The sequence below is a fragment of the Pleurodeles waltl genome, chromosome 10 (assembly GCF_031143425.1).
Source record: "Pleurodeles waltl isolate 20211129_DDA chromosome 10, aPleWal1.hap1.20221129, whole genome shotgun sequence".
Lineage (NCBI taxonomy): Eukaryota > Metazoa > Chordata > Amphibia > Caudata > Salamandridae > Pleurodeles > Pleurodeles waltl.
The window spans coordinates 507280961-507305085 of NC_090449.1; the positions used below are offsets into that span (position 1 = coordinate 507280961).

Consider the following 24125-nt stretch of genomic DNA (forward strand, 5'->3'; position numbering starts at 1 on the left):
CGCCTTCGGGGCGACCGGAACTTCGACGCACAGCCTCGCAATGACAGCGCCGCCCGACTTCCAGAGGGGAAATCGACGCAACGCTGGCCGTGAGAACAAAACTTCGACGCACAGCCTCGCGGAACGACGTGCAGCCGGAAAACAAGCCGAAGAATCCACGCACAGACCCCGGGACATCTGGTAATCCTGCGACCCACAGAAAGAGACTGTCCGCGCGCCGGAAAACGACACACGACTTCCCCGTGTGAAAAATAACGACGCAAGTCCGTGTGTGCAGAGGAGAAATCGCCGCACACACCATTTTTCCACGTATCTCTTCTTCTGCAGCCCTTTGCGGAGATTTTCCACTCCAAACCAGGTACTTTGTGCTTGAAAGAGACTTTGTTTGCTTTTTAAAGACTTAAGACACTTCATATCACTTTTTAGTGATATCTTTACAAATTCATATTGCATCTTTGATCGTTTTGACCTGCAAATACCCAGATAAATATTATATATTTTTCTAAACACTGTGTGGTGTATTTTTGCGGTGCTATATTATGTTATTGTATGATTTATTGCACAAATGCTTTACACATTGCCTTCTAAGTTAAGCCTGGCTGCTCGTGCCAAGTTACCAGAGGGTGGGCACAGGATAATTTTGGATTATGTGTGATTTACCCTGACTAGAGTGAGGGTTCTTGCTTGGACAGAGGGCAACCTGACTGCCAACCAAAAACCCCATTTCTAACAGCTCCTAAATAAGTTGTTATATTAGATACTTATGAATCCCTGCTCTCATTTTATATCACACTGATCAAATGTTTATTACCATAGGTATCTGGCTATTCAAAAATTGAGTAAAGATAAATAAATGTTAGAAAAGTACATTTATTAATGAACTGCAAATATTACAAATCTTGAAAGTCTATGTTTATACAATACTACTTTTCTTCTCATATTATACCCATTATTATACTCTTTGGACATATATTCCCTTACTATGTACTCACATATCTATTTATTTATTACTTTAGTCCTACTGTGCTAGAGAAATTATTAAATAAAAATAAAATCTATAAATACAATTCAAATTATAAATAAATCTATAAAATATATATCTATTAATAATAATTAAGAATAAATCAATTAAATAGAAATAATGATCAAAAGTGTGTGTATATATATATATATATATATATATATATATATATATATATAAAAAATTATAAATAAAAAAGATTATATTTTTACTCTCTTGTAAGCTTTACTTTGTCTACCCATCACCATATGTCATGTTTCTATCAATCTATCCTCCATTCCCACTCTGAATCACCCCAAATCCATTCTACTACTTTCATCTCCTAAATAACCCTGCCTAAGCTCTTCCCTCCTCTTCCACATCTAACTCACCCAAACCTCAGTTTACTACCATGATCTCCAAAACCACCCTACTAAAGTCTCCCTCATGTATCTCACCTTTAACTCATCCAAAACATCTCCTGCTACTATGATCTCCCTAACCCTTTCCACAGGCTCTTCCCTCCTCCGTCCACCCTTTTCTCATCCTATGACTATAAACTTCCAATTAACACATCTGGATTCTTCCCTCCTCCACCCCTCCATTATTCCAGTCAATCCAACTAACAAACTCACATATCCACGGCTCAAATTAACTCATAATAATACTAAAGCTGTGCTCATATTTCCCTATACTAACCCACCACTAATTCCTTTTGGGTTCCGAAGTAGCGTGCTACTCACCAAAAAGCACTTCAACGCCTCGTCAGGGGTAGTAAGCACTATATAAATACTGTTACAATACAATAGAATACAATACAACTGAATAATCAATGTATATACCTATGTTTGTTATAGCAGTGCTTGGTTCAATATATTTGTATGTAAGTATTTAAAAAAAACACAAGTTAGTGTTGATATTGTGCCTAAAGCTGGTCTTGACATAATGCAAAAAAAAACCAGTAGCGGTGCTTCTCCTGGATGACTATCACTCGAGCCTGTTCAGATTTGCCTGCAATAATGTCCTGTGACAATACGTATGCACCAGAGTGGACCCAGTTCCAACATAGCCGCCACTGAGCACTATGAACTAACATGGATGCATGAGTCAGCTCCAGGGTGCATCACGTGACACACTTTTAACTTCCACCCAGCCCCAGCCAATAGTCCTGCGGCCAGGGCGGTACACACGCATGGATTCACTTCCGTAATCGGCTTGACCCTTGAGCGGCTGTAATAAGACAACATGCGTCCAGTCGAGCACTGGGGTGCCTGTATAGCTTGGAGGTGTCGAGCAGCCCGCGATTTCCATACTTCAGCTCGTTGCATGTAAATTTCGTCTGACCCTTTGTACAAAGGGCCAGTCCTCTACACACTAGTTTGATTGTTGGTTTAATACTCTAGCGGCATTTGCTTGCGACATTCGTGTCATTACCCCGAATCTCTTGTTTGGCGTCATCCCAAAAGAGGATTGTAAAAATCGTGTACAAGAGTCCCTGTTCATTGTTAATACGAATATTCAGGAATGGGGGGCTATATTTGGTGTTTCGGCACAAACTGGCTGTTGATAATCTAACAGGTTATGTTCACTATGGGCAGGGTCCATACGCATGACAGATTAGCTTACTGGGTTTGTGGAACATTTCAGAAGCACCCAATTAGGATATCTGGTGTCGTTGTTTGCACCAGCTTTGCTATCACTCAAACTTAGGACGGATAAAGCTATTTCCAGGAGTGTCTTTATTTTCAATGCATGATGGGCTCTAGAGTTTTTGGAGTGTCAGGAAGAACTTTTTCAGCACGAGATGGCTACTTTTAACCCAAATGAATATGCCCATAAATTGCATGGTGCATGTGCATGCTAGGCACCACCAGAAGGAGTGCACAATTTGGTTTAGCTCCACATGAACAAGCATCACAAGCTGTTGGCACTATTAACTCAAATTATTACTCTCTTTTGTGAATACATCCAATCTCGCTTTCTTTTGTTTTTAACTTTCTAGCTCACTGTACTGTAAATGGTTGACAACACGAGTAGCTACAGAATTGGTAAGAGTTAGTCCTATTCATTTCAGGTTGTATTTCCTTGACTTCCCTGGTCCTGAGGAGGCCTGGAATTTCTGTAGGCTGAAATGCATCAACATAATCTTGAAGTAGTCCGACAACATTTAAAAAGTGGTAGACTAGAGCAGAACTAGAACGATTAGTAGGCCTTTGGCCTCACTTCCCTGTTTGGATAAGGACTACCTTCAGGTGGATTGAATATTGGAGGGTCTGCAACAATCACTTTACCTTTACTGGGATTACACAGGAAGCCACAAGGAAATAATGTAATACAAAATGATTTGTCTGTTTTATATAATGGGTTTATGTAATTCTTGGTATGGTGATGGTTATAGCAATCAAGTCTCTGTAAGGGATATGATTGCACCAATAATTTATAAGTGATTAAAAACTAATATCCAGTGATAATTTATGGTGTCACTGTCGATAAGTAAATTGAATTGATCCCCTCCTTTTTCCACTGAATGTTCTTTGTGTAGTTTCTTTCTAAATTCAGAAGAGCTCTTTGATGTAGTTATCTTCATCTATTGTTTGTGTAGAGATATCTTTTGTTGACACTTAAATGGCAGATACATGTGCTCCTACCTCCCAAGAAGGTGACATAGATTTTTGCCACTTGGTTGATGCAGCTCTCAGCTTAAGTCTGATCAGGCAGAGTTCGGCAGAATACCATTTTTCTGAGGCTTGAGTCCTCCCTTTTGTTAGGAATTCTTTGAAAGCTACCCACAAACCACTGAAGTTATACAGGGTACTTTTATAAAATGCAGTTTTATAAAATGTGGAGCCGAGTCCTGTGCCGCCGCAAGTTTTCCACTGGGCTGAAGGGCAGAAACCATGCCGCCTGAGTGAGTGCCATCACTAATATTGTAGGGACTGTTGACATATCAAAGTGCTCATCTGGTTTCGCACGCCACCCTCTTGGGTGCAGGATTGTACTGAGCTTTGTTTGGATGATATTTTATATATAAGTATATATATATATACACACACACACACACAAACAAATGCTACTACTAACAGCTGATAACAGCTTTTCCCTCACATTATACACCCATGCATTCGACTCAGAAGTAGGCAATTAACAATAGTAACCACCTAATAATTGCGAACATTAAGATCAGTGAGTAACAAGATGTAATTATCACTTAAGTTCATCAGTGGAACACTGTGCCTTCATCCAAGACCCAACAACTTGTACTTTCCTGTAGGTCAAAAAATCTAAGCGAAGGGACTCGGCCAAAAGATACAGCATCTCTCAAAGATACAAAACTCCGAGCAGGCCTCAGGACTTCTGCCCAGCATTGGACATGAACAATAGCTATTCATTTACTTAATGCCAATTGCCCACTTGTCAACCTTAGATTTACTAAAGCTTTTCAGAGGATCTTCCACCACATATTATCATTTTTTCAGTTAAGACAAACTATTGGTCCAAACCCTTTACATTTTGCCGGGTTTACTGCAACAGCTGTGTTTAGACAGAGCATTGCAGAGCAGTCAAAGTTAAATGCTGGTTCCCAGGAAACAGAAATTCTCAGAAAACTGCTTTTACCAGTTCTAAAAGGTGTCAAACAAATGCAGCAGTTCATGCTTCACTTTAATATGAACCTTTTAACGCTGATAAGAGCTATAGCTTCAGCATTTGGCAGTCAATTATGTTTATATGAAAGGCTGCTGATGAAGAGAGCTCAAAATGTTGAGAAAAAGTGCATTTGTTTGCTTTATTTTTTTCCTTTTAATGTAATCAAACAAATAAAAGGCACATATTCCACACCTACAACTTTACTAACTCCTAAGAACATCAAGAAAGGTGACTCGTTCATTACAGAAAAATACATTCGACACAAGAGCATAAATCCCATCACCTATTATCCCCCACGATAATTAGATAGCAGCTCCCAATGCACTAGTCAATAATGCCAAACTGGAGACAAGGAGGCGGGTGAGGGAAGAAAAGTTAGTGGCGAGGGGTAAACAATGAGGTCAGGGCACAGGAGAGAATAAAGGTGGCAAAATATATCATATGAAAACAGCACCACAAAACACCAGTCTGTCCCAATAATGTCAGTTATCTAGTCTAGCACTCCTTCAGCCTTTTGTCTGACTCAGCTCCACAACCATCCCCATCCAAAAGGGTCAGAGCAGCTCCCACATTTAAGGTATAAGGTGATTATGCATCACTGAGAGTCTCGCTGGGTACCAAATGGTTGCTTGAAATCCTTTCTGCATAAAGTCTTTCCTCAGAGTTACCCGTTCAGGTTACGAAAGTCAAGAATCTTCGTCTTTACAGCTAGATTTTGTGTGGATCACTGCCCACATGAGAACATTTGTCACTTCGGTTGACCTAGTCTCCAGAATGACAGTTCCGTCTGTGCACTGGGTGGGAATTCGAAAAGCCCTTCAAACTGTAGTAGTCACAGATCAGAATTCAGAAAGCGCCTTTGAGTGTAAAATGTCTCCAATTAAATTGTCCAGGATGTGATCATCTTGAGAGGCACAGAACCCCAAAACCCACAAGCTGGCAGAATAGGCTCCACCTTTCAAATTGCTCTACCTCTGCCTCTGAGTTGGCAGCACACACTTAAAATTCAGCAAATCCATTACTCTCTTTTGAATCAATGAGGTCTCTGCCTCAGGCTTCCCCATTTGTAGGTCGAGTCTAGGCAGTGCACATGCACTGTCTCTCAACATGCTGTAATCTACTTCTGTGGGATTTCACCACACCCACCACATGCCCATCACTTTCCTTGTTCCTTGGCCTGCCTTTCAAAATTCCTTTCGTTTGTTAGGGAAATGCTTTAGGTTAGTCCCACCTTGAGGTTGTTTTGTTACTGCCTTGGAGACTGACACTGTTACATGTATTATTACACATACACCTCAGTGTACTACTTTTTTTCTTTTGCCTCTCCGCTTTGCACTGGAGGTGATTTTTTGTGTCTTCCTCTGGCATCTCGCTGTTTCTTTGTGACAAAGGCTGCAAGCTGGAGGGGGATTTTTTTTAACGTATATAGCGCAAACTCAACCAGAAGACTGGAGCACTTTGCATGAGCACCGGTTAAATTTGCAGCCCCATTCCTAAATTCTTCCCAAGTTTAGCAGTTGAAAAAAAAATCTAACTGGTGCCTTTTATATAGAAAACAACTCAAAGGAAACCCTCAAAGCTGCCTTCCCCATCCCAGACACAGGGAGAGCCGATACTACAATATTCACTGCACTTGGGAAACTCGCCCGAGGGGAATTCCTTTTACAGTACATTTTTGCATGTAACTCAGGCTGTGGTGATCCTAGGACTATCGGACCACCACCAAAACATTCAGCCGGATGTGCTCTTTCTGTCCTGCTCACCACACTAAGTTGGGGGACCCCCGAAATCATAATCTCTCCCATCATTCAATGTCTTTTTAAGCTCCCTCTAGGTTGGAGCTTTTGCTTTACAGCTGGGAGTAGTTTGTGTTCTAAAGGCCTTATTTGTAATAACCACCTAGCAGGTCTGCTCCACTTGAAAATGTGTAATGCACTGTGCCATTTAGGGGCTGAATAAATAGTTACACTGCAATGCTCTCTGCCCTTTTCTTTTCATGTGATTATGCCGTGTAGGGGCTGACTATACAGTTAGATCACAAAGTTTCTTCCATATGCCATTTTTATTGTGGTGCCCTCTTGGAGATGTTCTGACCATTAAAGTCTAATACCAGGTGTATGAAGGAATGCACAAACACAGTTTATTTCTGATAAAGGTATAAGGTGCTGCATGGCTAAACACGTATAAGGTCCCAAAGGCGAGACCTATTGGCTATGCCAATGCATGTTATAGTAGAGTTGCTAAGTCATTTTTCCAAGTTTGCCATTATTTGTTTTCAATAGAACCACTAAGGAAGTTATTGTTCCCTCAATAATATGCAATTTGGTATGAAAATCTTTCATTTCCACTGTAAGCAGAACTGCCCTTGAGACACTTCATGACTGTTTCAATCTTTTGTGGGTACTTTTATGTGGCTACCCTGAAAATTTGGTATTGTTAACGCCTGTCCTGGACCAGTGTAGTAGAGAATTCAGCCCCCAATTAAATCATAGGACCATTTATTTAACTTTGAGCTACAGGATGCTCAAGGCCACACATTGATTTCCCTCTAGTATGGCACTCTGACTCCTCCCCTCCACATCCTCCAGTCTGGTCTGCCTAAAAAAAGGGTATAGGGCCCTCTTTGTAGTATGTAATTTTTATCCATACCATGACCATCTACTATTAAAAGCGATACCTGGGTGTTTTAAGGTATATATATCCTTTAGAAGACCGGCAGATGAAATATTCCAACTTCTCCCTGGAGTATAGTTGAGCTCATCCTGGTTTTTAGAGGGTCTAACATAAAAAAACTAAAAAAAATTAGGGTTTTCCGAGCCATGGTAATCAGTCCTTTCAGTCTTGGTTACAGGATACTCATGTGTGTTGTACTGCTAGGAAGTACCCCAGGAATGCTTACATGAGCCCTGAAATTTACACTGCACCCTGGGGCACATTCGACCTCCATCTTATGTACCACTTGGGTAAGGAAAGGAAATGGATTGCTGGGTTGTTGACACAGTCACATGGAGCACACTTGCAATCATGGACATTCTACTGTACATTTATACTTCACACATGCATGTCATCCATTTCCAACATACATGGAGTGCAAGGCCCGGTTTCATGGGGCAAATAGACCTCTTGAAACACAACAGAAACAGTAGGCATCTCTTCCCAGCAGGTGACTGGTTAACAAAGGCTGTCCTGTTTGTAGAATATGTTACTGCCATCAGTTTCAGTCTTCTATTGTCTAGCAAACTTACAGTAGTTATGCTTTGTAAAAGGATAGCACACCCAGTGTGCCTCTCCTAACAAAAGGGCAGAGCTCTCTGCATCATTTGTGTCACAAGGAACACTCAGTGCACATGTATGATTGTCATTTGTGCTGAGGTGACAATCCAAAAAGCAAAAGAAACTCAATATTGGAAACTCGATGCAGAACCGCACACTGTCCAAGCCAAGCAGAAGACATTTTACATCTGAACAGACACCCAGCCCGGATTTGGATCTGAATGCTCTGAGACTTAGTCTATCAACACGGAGGCTTGGCAATCAGAATGGGGAGGGAATGTTCATTTGTATTCCAATGCTGTATTCCGGTCGTGTGCTTTATGGGGATATCCAATCCCTGCAAAGAGACTGGCAGTGGAGCAATTTAGGATTATCTCCCCTTATTGGGTCGGCCAGTTTAGAGAGGATTGTGACCACAAACATGGTACCACACAAACAATACCACTCTAGTATAACTTCAACACTAAGGGGTGATTTTGTCATTCCCCACAAGGGGTCCAAGATATACCACGGAGGACTGACTGCCCGGGCACTTCATAGCCTTGCTAGTGAGTCAGGCCCCCTTATACTCCCCAACACCTGCTCAAGGTGCTTCAGTAGGTCCTCCCAAGAAGTGCTCTGAAAGTTATGTCATTGAAGTAGGCCACACAGAGCTCTTCCAGACCACAGAAGAGCTGGCCAGAAATTGGAGAGTGGCAGGAACATTCAGGCACCTTAAACTGAGAGGAGCTGAAATGTAATCATCTTCTTGGCCTCAGGTGCTAGTTTAATCTGCCAGTAGCCACTGGTAAAATAAAAAAGAACAGAGGCATGTGGCAGTGCCCAATCTTTACCAACTCTTTAGCTAGATGTCTACATGACAGTAGTGACTGTGCAGTAGAACACACAAATGCAAAAGTCTGTTGACTCCTATTTTGGCACCACCACCAAGGGACTGATCAATGGTCTACAGCAGTGCTCAATCACTCACAGCCAACATCCTGCCCATCCCTGCCTTGAGGTACTCATGGACCCGGCCTGTTATCTTGTGTAGTTTGCTTTTCACGTGCAAACTATCCCTGCTGTTCATGGCATGTACAGAGACTGGATTTGATCCTATAGCATGACATGAGCTATTAATGTTTTCATATACTTTTAACACAAAACCAATATTTTTGGTAGCTATGATAGTACCCTTCTGAGACATATATTGTGGAGGTTATAAATGGAAATGAGTGGCTGAGATGCAAGGAAGACCTACACATAAATACCAATAAATATATGAATAATTGTGTGCTCCTATTTTATCATGTGAGGTACAATTCTTACATAGTGTCTTATGGTGTCTTATAGCTGGTGTTCTCAGGGGAAAGCATTAAACATACATTGTAGATAAGCCCACTACTGCACGTGGTAAGTGTGGCAAAGGATATTACTTATTCAGTGACACTCGTATTTTTCATATCTCTGTGAGATTCTTTTAGGTCCTGATGAAAGCACCATAGATTTTTTTATTTAGATGCTGAAACTTGTCGACCCACTGCATTGAAAGTGTACTTGATGCTTCTTTTTTCTTTAGCATGCATGCTCAAAGTGAGAGGACAGATGCAGGCATCTAAATGAAGACTCAAGTGTGGTGATTGTATGTTGACAGTATCAATCTAGCTGAATAAATTTAATTATTAGGAAGCACAGTGGCAAATACATACATCTATATGTACCCTATGCAGTTTCTTATTTATATATCAATAATATGCATTCAAGATAGGAGCAACGGGGAGCAGAAGAAAACGACAAAGGAAAAGGCTGAGGATTGCATATGCAATCATTTGGATGACACTTTAGTCAGATTTGATCATGCTTATGCTTCCTTTGTTCCCTGCAGAAACCCATCAGGTTATCCTCGTAAGGGTGCATTTTTATGATGATAATGAACTGATCATGAGTGGTATTGTGCTGGAGAATGAAGAGATAGAGGACAAAGGCCACCAAATTCAGTTGTTTCAGGATATCTCTGCAATAATGTTGAAGAGTTAAAGGGAGCCTGGCTGGATACTGAAGGATACACGAATACTGAAGGATAACGTTTCTTACTTGTGGGAAGGTTTGCTTTAGAATGAAACACAAAGGATTCCAAGGACATAGAGACCCTTGAATCCTGGAACATTCTAATGTAATTTAATTCTAATGCATCTGCAATGACAAAAGGGGCAGAGGTGGAAACAATGCCCAATGTGATAGACTAGCAGTTCTTAACTTATGGTATAGGGACTCCTAGGGGTCCATGGCACCTACTCAGGGGTCTACAGCTGCTTAGAAAATTAAATAACATTAACAGATTAATGAAGAGTATATCAAATAAAGAAGGAAAATGGAAAACTGAACATTTTTAAATGTTTGGTAAATGTGAAGGAATTCGAAATTGGAAAATAAATATTTAGTTGGTATCCTGAGATTGATTTGTGTGAGCTATGCAAGTGCATCAAACAGAATATATAATGGAGGATTGGTGACTGCAAATGAAATTGGAAAAACTCCACCTTTCAATTACAATTATTTTTTTAATATTCATCTCTAAATGAAATAAAATATTTAATCATTTGTGTATTTGTTTGATAAATGTTTGTTTCCATATTTTTGTGCACTGATTTGCGGTTCAGATCATCAATATTGTTTAGACTGGGGTTGCCGAATTCCAATAATGTCTTATGGGGGGTTCCCTAGATTGCAGTGATTATTCAGTGGGGCCCTCTGTATTCCAATAATGATTAACTAGGGATCCAAAGAAGGCAAAAGCTTAAGAACCACTGTGACAGACAGGAGAAATATCTCCTGTCAGCAGAGACCATTGCAGAGGCCATTTATAATATAATGCAGCATTTGAGAAAGTCAGCTATCCAGGCAGGATGAACAGCAGCTGACAGAAAGTGAAGCTGAACACTCACTAGGTGACAAATAAGATCTTCTGATGAACAGAGAGGGCTGATGTGACTTGATGGGTTAACACAAGAGTCTGGTTCAGGGATGAAAAGGCTTTAGGTTTAGACATGGCTGGCATAAAGGTCACAAGACAGATTTGATAACCCAAAACCACTCATAAAATGGAAGAAATTGGAATTTCACCCTGAGAGGAGTATGTATAAAGTGGAACAACAGTTCATGTTAGGGCAGCTTGGGGAACACCTTTAGAGTCAGTTTAATTTACTGTTTCCAATACTAAATACACAAGTTTGTGTTGAGACTAGGTTCTGAGGGGGGTGGCTGTAATGTGGTTTTTAGTCACAATATATTGGGATAGAATACATGATCTAGGTAGAGGGGGGTGCATGCTCCAAGAAGTATCTTTTCGTATCAATTATGTTATCCTAGGTGTCAACATGGTTGGACTTAATGATCTGGCAAAACATTTAAGGATGCTAAACACCCTAAAGGCAAATAATTAAGAGAGATGTGCTTTTTATAAGAAACACATCTGTTGATAGGGGACTGCTGAAAAACTCTGTCCAATGTGGTTTCTGCAGCATTTCCTGGCTTGGAGGCTCATTTAAAGTAGGCATGGCTGGAAATTGCCTTCTTTCCAGCTTTGTGAAATAGGCAGAGTGAAAAGAACATATTTTTCACTATAGCGTTTGCAGTTTTTGAAGTGCTGGTCGAAATTTTTTTTTTTGTGGTTTTTACCTATTTGCACTTTTGTGGGCGAAAGACAAGTGCAAACTATGGGCAAACCTTGAAAGCTATATTTTTCTGAAAACTAGGTAAAATTCTGCATTCAACAAAGAGAAATTTATATAGATCACACGTGGTTTTCCCAAAGAAACTAACTTCTGAAATGAAGAAGGGAAAGTACACTGAAGACCAATCAAGTAATATACAGCTCCACCCACCAAACTCTTCCAGGTGCAGAGTTATATATAGTGTTGTCCAAAACATGCCATATTCAAAGCCATCAACCGAGATGCGGCTCATATTATTTGTACAATGTTCTTTGATCATGCAAGAATCTAATGAATAAAAAAATATATTTATGAAAGAAAGCTATGCACTTTCTTAAATGGGTTCAGAAATAGGGTTCATTTATAACATTGTAAATTTGGGATTACCCATAATATATGCAATTCTGAGGGTGTTTTTCACACTGTATTTTTTGTGCATGCTCACTTACAACCGTATGCAAAAACTATATAAAAATTCAATAACTAGGAGCAAATGTCCTACCATACTGTGTTCCTAGACTTCTCTGAATAAAAACGGCGGGCCTATTGCATAGTAAAGGCCCAAACATGCACACTTTTAAGTACAGGAAATGATGTTTGGATACAACAGACTTTTATGGGAGTGGTTGCCAGTGTGTTAGGACCAGGAGTCTATCTATACACAAATTACCCCAGACAGTTCGGGAGATTAAAGTTGACTAGGAGTAAAGGTTGGTGCGACTTCCATTGACCTCCAACATATTTTCTTATCTACCATGCCTTGCGTGCATCGAACTTTGAGTGAAAACACAGAGGGGGTCATTCTGACCTTGGCGGACGGCGGAGGCCGTCCGCCAAGGTACCGCCGTCAGAACACCGCACCGCGGTCGAAAGACCGCAGCAGTGATTCTGACATTTGCCCTGTGCTGGCGGGCGGCCGCCAAAAGACCGCCCGCCAGCACAGGGCAAATCAACCTTCCCACCAGGATGCCGGCTCAGAATTGAGCCGGCGGAGTGGGAAGGTGCGACGGGTGCAGTTGCACCCGTCGCGTATTTCAGTGTCTGCTGGGCAGACACTGAAATACTTTTTGGGGCCCTCTTACGGGGGCCCCTGCCGTGCCCATGCCATTGGCATGGGCACGGCAGGGGCCCCCAGGGACCCCGCGGCACCCCCTACCACCATCCTGTTCATGGCGGGAGAGCCGCCATGAACAGGATGGCGGTAGGGGGTGTCAGAATCCCCATGGAGGATTCTGACGGGCAGCGGAAAGTCGGCGGTACACCGCCGACTTTCCGTTTCTGGCCGCGGCTGAACCGCCGCGGTCAGAATGCCCAGCGGTGCACCGCCAGCCTGTTGGCGGTGCTACCGCCGACCTCCGCCATGGCGGTAATTACCGCCATGGTCAGAATGACCCCCAGAATGTCTCCATATTTCTGTGGGAGTCCTGGAATCGTCATCAAATGACAACAGCACTACTAGCCAGCAATCCCACACTTCCCACAACAATTTGAGTGGGTGGGTCTTTCCCCGGGTCAGGAAAGACCCCAAAACCTTTTGTGCAAATGTGAAGGTTTTTACTTTGAATAACAATCATTCTTAAGAAGTGGTACTACCACCAAATATATACAGGCCTCAAAAAAGCATAAAAATGTTGCTAGACCCGCAGGTTGTGGGACTTGAATAATCTACTTAACTTAACTATAAAGCTCTTGACCCATAAACTTGTTTCAAATTGTGTGATCGGAGGCAAATATTTTATTTCACTGAGTCACCTTATTCTTCAATTATCACCAAGGATACCTTCAAAACTGCAAGTTCAGCACACCTGCTGTGCAAAAACTATTTTGTTTGATTTAATAGACTAAACGTTTGCTCCATATATAATAAAAAATTAGCCTGCATAAGGGTACACATGATCCCCGATTTGTCTCTTGGTTCACAAAAAGCATTGTCTAGGGGGGGGGGGGGGGGGGGGGATCATTTTTCTCAGTTCATGTTTAAAAACTCACTTTTAATAAATATCTTTCTAAAGCATGATGTGGTAGTGCACTACTTTACACACAGCACATATCCATTGAAATGGCCACAAACCTTTCCCCTGCCGTGCAGGTTTACTGATAAAACTATATAGCATACAAACAATGCCTGGACATCGGGTTTCAGTAAATATTTATCATTTGCACACCACCAAGTAGGTTTTTGATTTGCTCTGATCCTATTAACATTTTTGTTTCCCTCAACACTTCAAAAGCTCAAAAAACATGTTTCCTAACTACTGAAAAATATATTTTGAAGTATTTGTCCAGTTGATTTATAAGCTACTTAAATGCAGTGTTACAAAAATATGACATCTCACAGCCTTTCATTTTACACTGCCTGTACCCCAAGAACAAGTGTGAGACAGTTCATTTTACTTTTCTTTCTCCGACTGCAAAGTTAGAGGGTGTTATGAACACCAATCTCCAGGATAAATTAAGCAGCAATTTGTAAGAAGACATTAGCTAACATTTGATCTCCGTCTTTGAGCACATCAAATGTGACAAGATAAAAACGATATTTAAATGCATCTTGGCATGCAGACAATACACAGAGCAGAGATTTTCAATATTACTTTACGTGAAGATGGAGAACAAGGAGGCCGACTAAAGAGCTGGTCACGGAGGGCTCCGTGCCGGGCTCCGCGTTGGAGACGCAAATGAATTTTTAAAACACCGTCCGACTTACCAGAGGATGTGGGAGTGCGAGGCGCAGGCTGGAGATATGGAACTGAGTCAGGGACTCCACGGGCGTGCCATGTTGGAGGGGGTGCGCAGCTCCAGAGGTCGGTGGCAGGCCATGCCCTTGCTGAGAGCCGCACTGGATGTACATCGTGGGAGAGGAGGCAGCAAGGATTGCATTCCGGAGAAAAAGTGGCAGAGCTAGCACAGGCATAAGAGGAGGCACAAGAAGAGGAAGCCCAGGAGGAGGTGGAGAGGAGTTTCCTTTAATAACTGCAGGAAGAGACAGACAGGGATTTCGAAGTGTCAGAGGTACATTTTGTTTTAAAAACATCACTTCACAGCTAAGTGGCACTGAAGTATCTCTGCCCTCCCCAGGTCCCATAGTGGATAGGGCGGGGTTGGCTGTGGCCAAATAGGAAGGAGGGAAGGTGGTGTCTAGGAGTTGTTGTGGTGGCACAGCCTACTCCCTGTGGAGTGCTAAAAGGGCTCGAAAGAAGGCAGAAGTAGAAGATTGAGGCCCACCAGAGGCAGATTACGGTGAGGAATAAGGAGGAGCAAACCAGTAATAACAACAAGAGGAAATCTACTTTGAGTAGTTTGGGGTCTGTAATTATTAGGAAAGTGAGGGTTACTCCATCACTTAGAACTTATTTTAGAGTATTACCAGGGTCCCCAAAAATGTTGACTGGTGAAGACAGAATGCAATATGCAGAGAAAGTATTATCTTTGGCTAGAAGTGAAGACAGGGTGACTGATACAGATAATGTTTGTATGGAACAGTGTAGCCCCCCAGAACTATCTCTGGGGAAGCAGGGGGCAACAGGGGGAGGACGTAGGGACAGTCAAGGAGGTGCACAGTCTCTAGGTGAAGGAATCGATCATGAAAATGTGTCCAATCACTCCATTACAAGCATGCTAAAAGCACTGTCTATGGACTTGAGGAGTGATTTCGAGACTTCCAGAACTAATCAGGTGGAGATCAGAAATCTCTGTGAAGATCTTGGTAAAAAAAAAAATAGCGAGCTTGCAGGCCGGACAGCTGCTCTGGAGGATGAAGTTGGTGATCAGAGAGCTGCAGTGGAAGAAAATAAAGGGCAAATCAAAGATCTGAAAGCAGGAGAAGAGGGGGTAATGGCCAAGATGGAGTCTTTGGAAAATAATCAAAGGAGAAACAATTTGAGGTTTCTTAGAGTCTCCGAGGGACTGGAAAGAGATGATTTGGAAGGGCTTGTGGTGCAATTAATAATACGAGAAGTGCATTTTGAGGATTTGGAGGTTGCTATCGCAAAGGATATTCAAAAGGTACAAGGTGTCCCAGCAAAAATGCCCCCCAATAGGGTTAAACCAAGGAAAATCTAGATTTATTTTCATACATACGCAATTAAAGAACGTATTTTGGCAGTGGCATTAAAAAAGAAATCACTTTAGGTGGACGGGATCCCTTTTGAGATCAGATCAGATCTAGCGTCGGTTACCCTAAACAAACAATGGGAATTGGGGAAAAGAATTGATACATTAAGAAGATTGGGAGCAACAGCCCAATTAAGGTTCCCTGCATCCTTAAGAGTAATAATGAATAATAAAATGTAGAAGTTCAGTGATTGGAATGATGTAGATGGGTTGATTAAGAAATTAGAGAAGGATACTGGCTTTGTGTAAGCCTCCTCCCCTCCAACCAGGTGGGTCTGTCAATGGGAAGAGTCTCCGAGTTCAGCGTGGTGATCCTCTTAGGCGGTAAGGCCTGATTTAACAGGATTGGGTGGGTTCTCCTGGGGTGTATAGGGATGGGATGGTTGAGGGGGGGGTGGTGAAGGGGAGCACTGGCTAGGTTAGTATAATAGGGAAAAAAGGAAAAAAGTTCCTTGATGATGTGGAAAGAGAGGGAGTTGGGGGAAGAAGAGATGCAAGGGGGAGGCTTGGGTCTTATTTTGAAGGACAGCTTTAAATTATCTGAAACTCCTGTCTTGGAATATTAATGGCCTGCGGGTAAAGAGCAGACAGAAGAGGTTGGTGCAATATTTGAAGGATTGACCCATTTGATATGTTGATTTTGGAGGAAACTCATCTCTCTAAGGAAGAATGTTTGGAAGTCTTTAAGCCATGCAGATGGGTACAGCAGATAGCTAGCTCCAATTATATGGGAGGTAGCAAGGGGGTGGCCATTTTAATTAAGAAGCATGCTAATATCACCTTTGTTGATTGTTGAGGGCCCTATAGATAAATCTGAGAGATGAGTGGTGGGGAAATTACTTGCTGATGATCATGCCTTCACATTGGTGGGATATTATAGTCCCAAAAGAGAAGAAATAGCCCCATTGAGAGAGTTGTCACAACTTTTACTGCAATATTGGGACTCTATAATATGGGTAGGGGATTTCAATGTTGTATTGAATTATGACTTGTATAGCTCCTCCCACGGCAGGTCGAGAGTTAATGAGAAAATGCAAGCTCAGGTGCGAGTAATGATGACCCAAATGGGAATATATGATGTATGGAGAGAAGAGAGGGGGTTTGAGAGAGGTTATACTTACAACAATAAAAAATATAGACATCAGTCTAGGATTGATTATTCTTTAATAGATGGTAGTTTAAAAGAGTTTGTGGAGGAAGTAATACATATTGGGGCTCACCTATCTGATCATTCGGCTGTTAGTTTGAAGCTTAGGTGATCGGTAAATAAGGGGGAGAGAAGGTGGACCTTAGATAGAACACCATAATCAGAGGAAAGGCAGCTGTGGAGTTGCGGGCAGAAACAGAAGAATTCTTTAATCTTAATAAAGGGTCAGCCCCGCTAGCATTAGTATGGGACATCTTTAAAGCTTTTTTGAGGGGGTGGCTGATTGTACATTCTCCTCATACATGAGGCTATCCCAATGAAGAGATAAGTAGGTTAGAAAATCGGATACAGCAGGTCGAGCAGAGATTGACATGTGTGGACCAAGAGGAGGGAGAAGTTGACCATCTATACAAACAAGAGCAGGAGGCCGGTTCGGAATTGGAAGCAGTTATAGATAAAAGAATTACATTGAGATATGAGGTTAATAGGGTATGAGTATGGTGTAAATAGTGGCAAAATGTTGGCCTGGAAAATAAAAACAGATACAGTAAAAAACAGGGAGGCAGAAATTCGGGATGGAATTTCAGGGGAGGTTAGGAAAAGTATGAAGGAGGTGGAAGGATGCTTCTATAATTTATTTAAGGGATTATATACAGAGGAGTTACAAGTGCCACCGGAGTCAGTGAAGAGATGGCTAGAGGGATTAGAGTTGGCTGCTCTGAGTGAGAATAAAAACAAGGTAGTTAATGAACCGATTAAGATGATAGAAGTAGAGCAGGCCATAAAATCAGGCAAACTAGGTAAGGCGCCAGGGCCAGATGGGTTACCCATTGAAGTTTATAGAGCACTGGGAAGTAGTGCTACAAATTTTTAAAGAGAATTGTGTAATAACATCATAGAGGCCGATGGGAGGCTCCCTCCCTCATGGAGGGAAGCCATTATTACTATAATTGTAAAACCAGGTAAAGACCCTAGAAATTGTGAGTCATATCGCCCAATATCTCTTTCAAATTGTGATTATAAAATGTTTGCAAAACTTCTGGCAGATAGATTAGGGGATGTTATGGGGAAGCACATACATACAGATCAGAAAGGGTTTTCGAAAGGGAGACATATGCATGAACTGATACATGGCCTGGTAGGATCTGTCGACTTAGCAACCACTTGTTGAGCCCCCTTGACAGTTGTAATGGTTGACACGACAAAGGCGTTTGACAGAGTTAACTGGAGCTACTTAAATATGGTATGTGATGTTTTTACCCTTGGAGTACATTTTAGTAGAACTTTACAAAAAATCTACCATGACCCTTGTGCAAGAATTTTGGTTAATGGTTCTCTTACTCCCTCTTTTAAGATAGAACAGGGAACAAGACAAGGGTGCCCGCTATCTCCATTATTGTTTGATCTCTATATTGAGCCATTGGCTAGCAGAATTAGAAGTGATCAGAGAATTCCCCCATTTATGTGTAGGAATCTATCCAGGAAGGTTTCATTATACAAAGATGATTTAATGATTTATACATCTAATTTAAATTAGGCTAAACCAGTCCTGGAAGAACTGATGGTAGAATTTGGGGAATCTCTGGTTATGCAGTCAATAATCAAAAGACGGAGGTTATGGCGTGGAACAGGGAAGTAAACAGCCTTATAAGTAAAAAGGAGGAGGTTAAATATTTAGGGATCACTATAACGCATGATATATGTAAAGTAGCAGAAGTAAATTTTACAAAGGTGATGAGGGAGGTAGATCAGTTAATGAACAGACGGTTAAATCTCCCACTAACTATTATAGGACGGGTTAACTTAATTAAGATGGTGGTTGTACCCAAAATCACTTTCATATTTACCTTGTTACCATTAATGTATAGTAAGGACTCCTTAAGGAAACTCCAAGGGAAAATTAATTGCTTTATTTGGGCATCTAAAGGAGTCTGTATTTCTTGGAAAAAGCTGAGAAAGAGAAAGGAGGGCTGGCAGTACCGGATTTGCAATATTACGCGTGGGCTTTCCTTCTGAAAAAAACGCGAGGGAGATTTTTAATCAACCAGGTCGCTCGGAGGTGGGGCAGACATTGATAGAAATGATGGAGGAAAACGAGCTGCAGAAAAGCTTTTTACATAAATTTGGTGATCCCAAATTCTTTAAGAAAGTCCGATTTAAGGTGTTACAGGATTTTGCAAAACTCTGGTATGTGGTTAGGAGGGCTACAAGCCTGCTATATTATAGCGAGCATGCCCCTGTCTGGGCCTCCACTGGTTCACTGGAGTGGACCAAGGACGCTTTGGCAACCCCATTGAAAGAAGCAGGACTCTCGCAGTGGGGACAATTTTGTTATAACTGAGAAGTCAGGTCGTATGAAAATCCTAAATGCGAGGCAGGGGGTAATCTGTCCAAATTTAAATATCTCCAGATAAAAAGCTGGGTGAGGAATTTTACTGAGGAAGTGAGTGGTACTAATAATCTGGAGGATCAGATGCATTTGGAAATCCCGTTGAAGAAGGAAATGTCTAGATGGTATTGGATGATTATGGATTCTGTGGAGGCTGAATTTACCCTTCCGGAAGAGCTATGGGAAGAGTGCTTGCCAGAGCTCCAGCAAAAGGACCTATGGCAAGTATCTACTACACTTTTATATAATACAGTTAAATCCGCTGCGTTAAGAAGAAATCATTTGTTCTCAGTCCATAGAGTCTTTTGGACACCTGCAAAGCTCTCCAAGCTGGACCAGGGTAATACGGTCAAATGCAAAAAGTGTGGGTGGGCGTCTGCAGATGATCTACATATGTTCGTTGAATATCCTCAGCTTAGTAAGTTTTGGGAAGAGGTTGGTGAAGCAATCAGTGAAATACTTCTCACAAGCCCTATGGTAAGCATCCCGTTAGTGATTTTTGGATGTTTGCAAGAAGATGAACAGGGATGGATCTAAACTGCTGTTTTACATGATGCTTGTAGCGAGAAGGGAGATATGTAAAGAAATGGATTAGTGGTTCCCCTCCTACCTTTTCAAACTGGAAAGACTCTTTAATGTACAATTTAAAGTTAGGCACAACTAAGGACAATAAGAAAAATAGATTCTGGAATCCATTTAAACAATGGCTGAGTATGGGGGAGGGTATGGACGTGCAGTAGGTTTCGTATGCTCCCATGATTACCCACACTTCCAAGTTTGCCACTCTATACTGGCAAACTGTTGGAAGGCGGTTATGGCACGGTCATACCTCTAGACAGGGGGATATGGTGGAGGCGGGCGGCAAGCAACCAGTAAAATCTCCCACCCACCCCTCTTTGAAGTAGATCAATGGAAGGTAAATGAAGAACAGATAAAAATACTTAAAAAGAAAAAAGAAAAAGATTTAAATGCATCTTTATTGCCAATTCACTTTCAGAACACCTGTTCTGTGTCAGGCTCTCTCTTGTCAGACTGGCCACGTAGGCCCTAAAAATAGCTCTCACTAATAAAATCTGACTCACCATAGCGAGTGGGCAAGTAGATCTCTTGAAGCCTTATATATATCATGTATATGCATTGCTATAGCACAAAACTAGCTGAAATGAAGCAGGCTACTGTACAGGGTACAGGCAACCATAAAGTCAATGATTGATGGGAGAGGGCACTGGTTTGTCAATTGTTAATGCATTGTGGTGTAATATTCCTTAAACAGGTGCCTTTTCAACTTTTTCCTAAATTGGAGCATCACTGGAGCAGTCCTGGTGGGCACATGGGTGTTATTCCAGAACCTTAGTGAGTAAACTGAAAAGGCCATGTTTCTTCAACCATGTTTCTTAGTCTGCAGTCTGATGACGTCCTAGTTACGAGCTTGCCAAGATTCACCAGAAATGGTGAGCTTGTCTGCAAGATAGGAGGTGGTGCTGGTTGTGAAGGCTTTGTAAATACAACAGCTGGTTTTGAAGATGGTGCGGACTGGCAAGAGGACCATATAAGGTTCCATCAGGATGGGGTTGATGATGTAAACCTCACCGTCTTGCTTTACCATGTTCCCATAGAAAATAGAAACCTCACATGTATGGGGTGAGCCTAACACATGGGATAAACTTTCTGTCACAAAAACAGGATAGTCTATGATTTTACAGTTTGGTGCTCACTGGACATTCTGGTTAAGGACCCATACACGGTCCTGGGATCCATGCAAGTCGCACCACCTTGGACTCCCCTCATCGCTAGTGTTCAGAAATGCACAAAGTTGGTAGGGCTCCCGGGGTGCCAGCTAGCCTCGCACTCAAATGTCGCAGCTACCCTGCAAAGCCAAACCGCCAAGCCCCCACCTGTCGCTTCACATTACGGCGTTCAGCCGGGCTGGAGGTGAGCACCTCCAGCACGGCAGATGGGGCGATACTGCTAGTGATATCACGAGGCAGGAGACCCCCAGCATTGGCAGTCTTGAACCCTAGTGACAGGAATAAGCATTCCTGTTGCCAGGATACACTCACACACACGCCCACATAGCCGCACGCACACTCACACACTTCTACACACTCACCCACGCAAACGCAACATACACACCCATTCATACTAACAAACATACACAAACATCACACTCATGCACGTATTCACTCCCCTCCAGGCGCATACATACATTCACTCCTCCTCCTCGTGCGCATGCATCTAATCACTCCACCCCCCATCCTCATACATTCACTACCCCCTCCCCTATGCACATACATACATTCTCTACCCCCTCCCCATGCGCATACATTCACTCCCTCATGCGCATGCATACATTCACTCCCCCATGTGCACACATACATCCACTCCCCCATGTGCACACATACATCCACTCCCCCATGCCCACATATACATTCACTCCCCCCCACGCGCATACATACATTCACTCCCCCATGCGCAAAAATACATTCAGTCCCCCATGCGCAAACATACATTCACACACACACCCCTGCACCGCATACACGCACTCGCCCGCTCTCCCCATCCACTCACACAAACACTTACCCCCCTCCAAACACAATCACTAACACACGCAGGCACACACCCATAAACACTCCCCCCCTCATTCAGGACATTAACACATGCACTTACACACCCTCCCTGTCAGACGATCCACTTACCTCGTCCGTCGAGGAGGACGGGTCCTGGTGCTTCCACAGCCAGCAGCGCCATCGCCATCTGGACACCGCCACCCCGTATTACGGGGCCCTTTTCTGGTGTGGCGGTACCGCCAACCGCCAGCACGACTGGTCTCGGATTTCCACCCGATTTCAGGTAGAAGTCAAAGATCAGTCGTATTAGTGCGACAGGAAAGAGATCATGCCAAATATGTCTACTCTTTCCAAAGCCCAATAGTGAAATAAACCAAAAAGGATGGAATCCACTTCTTCTAAATAAAGACATTTATATCTACCAATCAGAATCCTTCCTTAGGGTGCGTTCCCCCCCCTGGGGTAACACATTTAAAAATAATAATAATATCCAATCATGTTTTATGAACTACTCTTTTATAGAATAGCATATTAATACACTTTAAAAAAAAATTGAAATTTACTGAAAGACCAAAAGGTTAAAGTAATTTTGTTAGGTGAGTTTCTCAGTGACAACCTTAATGTTTTGAACTAAAAAATAAAATTAAAAAAAACACAGAAATTCAGCAGTTGTAGTAAGCAGCCCTAACTATAACTTGCACCCCCACCAGGCACTGCTTATGACATCACTCACATGTTCTATTACATAATTTATGACATCACTGCTGACATCTCAAATGACATCATTGATACCTTATGCATGTGTGTGCATGTTTGTTTTACAGGTTACATACTGCTGAGTAACTATAATATTACTTTTCTATGTAATTTTGTACAGCTCGAATGCAGCTAATGGGTTTAAGTTAAGTCTTAACAAAAGTGATTATTACAGTCCCACAGGCGGAACCAAGTCAAGGAGTCTTTTCAATTATCTCTCGCACCAAGGTCTCCGTGATTCCAGATGGTGATCAATCTTAAAGAAGTTAATAAGGTCATTTGGTCCCTTAGTTTCAAGAGAGAAGAGACCCTAAAGTGCATCTTCGCACTCGTTGGAATGGGCAGTACTTTGCAACAACCTTAGACCTCATGAACAACTCAACATTTTACAATTCGTCTAATACTAGACATTCCTGTCCCTTGAAGTAGAAGACCTCCAGGTTCACCGTTATCTGAAAGACTGCGTGATGAATGACTACCCTTCCACCCAACAACCATGAATAATAACTCACAGACTGAAGGCTCTATGAAATACCCTGACTACACTGGAAAAAGTCTCTAACCCCGATCTCAGGAAGTGGTGTTTAATAAGGCATGCTTCTAAATCAACAGTGAAAAGGTTTTTCTATCGAAAGAAAGATCATGAAGCTCAGAGATCATTAAACCTCAGAGAAAGGTGAACTCTTTTCTTTGTGTACCATTAGTCTACAGCTTGCCAGAGGCTCAAAATGTAGGGCCATATGGTGGCTTTCACATTCTTAGTACTCCGACTCATTTCACTCTCATACTGTTATAACCTATTTTCTCCCAGCTGCACCCACAGGTGGCAGTGAAGTTGTTGTGATTTAAAAGCTTTGATTAGACTTGTATAAATCCTTGGGTCTAGGCTTCAATGCTGAATGTCCCCTTCCAACCTCAGTTGCAGAATGCAGATTAGGCCATTATTCCTGGTAGTAAATTAGGTGGATGTCAACAGTCTTGGGGGACACCCTCGGGTCCAAGGATGTCAACAGAAGATTGTCAAAAGGAGAAGGGGGAGGTGAAGGGGATGAGAACCAAAGCATTCCATACCAAGTGTGACAGATTTTCTAGATGGGAGCTTGGACAGAGGTCAAATTCAACCTCACTTACCAGGGTTTGGCCTAAGTTCAGTCAGAAAGACTGAGTCTGGAATTTTCAGTTGCCCAGTAGATGCTCTTAATAGGGTACTTCAAATGTATGCAATTAGTTTGAATTCCGGATTTCTTTGCCACTGTTTTCCCCTTCCACTGAAACATACCATGTTCGCAGTATCATGAACCACAGTTTCTCACCTGAGTTTTACTCTCACTTGCAGAACACCCTGTCAGGGACACTTCTGGAGGTTTTCAAGGAAGCGTATATTTAAGGTAGATTCCCAGACTCTATGAGAAATGCCCTGGTTTTGAAGAAATTAAAGTCAGACTCGGTCCCACAAGATACAATGTGTATAGGTCTCTATTGATGATCAACACTTATGTGAAACTCTTGGCCAACGTACTGGCAAATAGATTTCTCCTGGTGGTGG

At 42.1% G+C, this 24125-nt stretch overlaps 1 protein-coding gene and 1 long non-coding RNA gene across 2 annotated transcripts in view; one reads left to right on the forward strand and one right to left on the reverse strand.

Annotated features, from left to right (window-relative positions):
- The window catches only part of CCDC12 (coiled-coil domain containing 12), a 251075-nt gene that overhangs the window by 217613 nt on the left and 9337 nt on the right, over window positions 1–24125 (reverse strand). The gene's annotated exons all lie outside the window — the stretch shown is intronic.
- Window positions 14477–24125, forward strand: part of LOC138261677 (uncharacterized) — an 81026-nt gene continuing 71377 nt past the window's right edge. Inside the window, exon 1 of the long non-coding RNA XR_011199135.1 lies at window positions 14477–14619. This is a non-coding gene — a long non-coding RNA (uncharacterized lncRNA). The remainder of the gene's footprint in view (window positions 14620–24125) is intronic.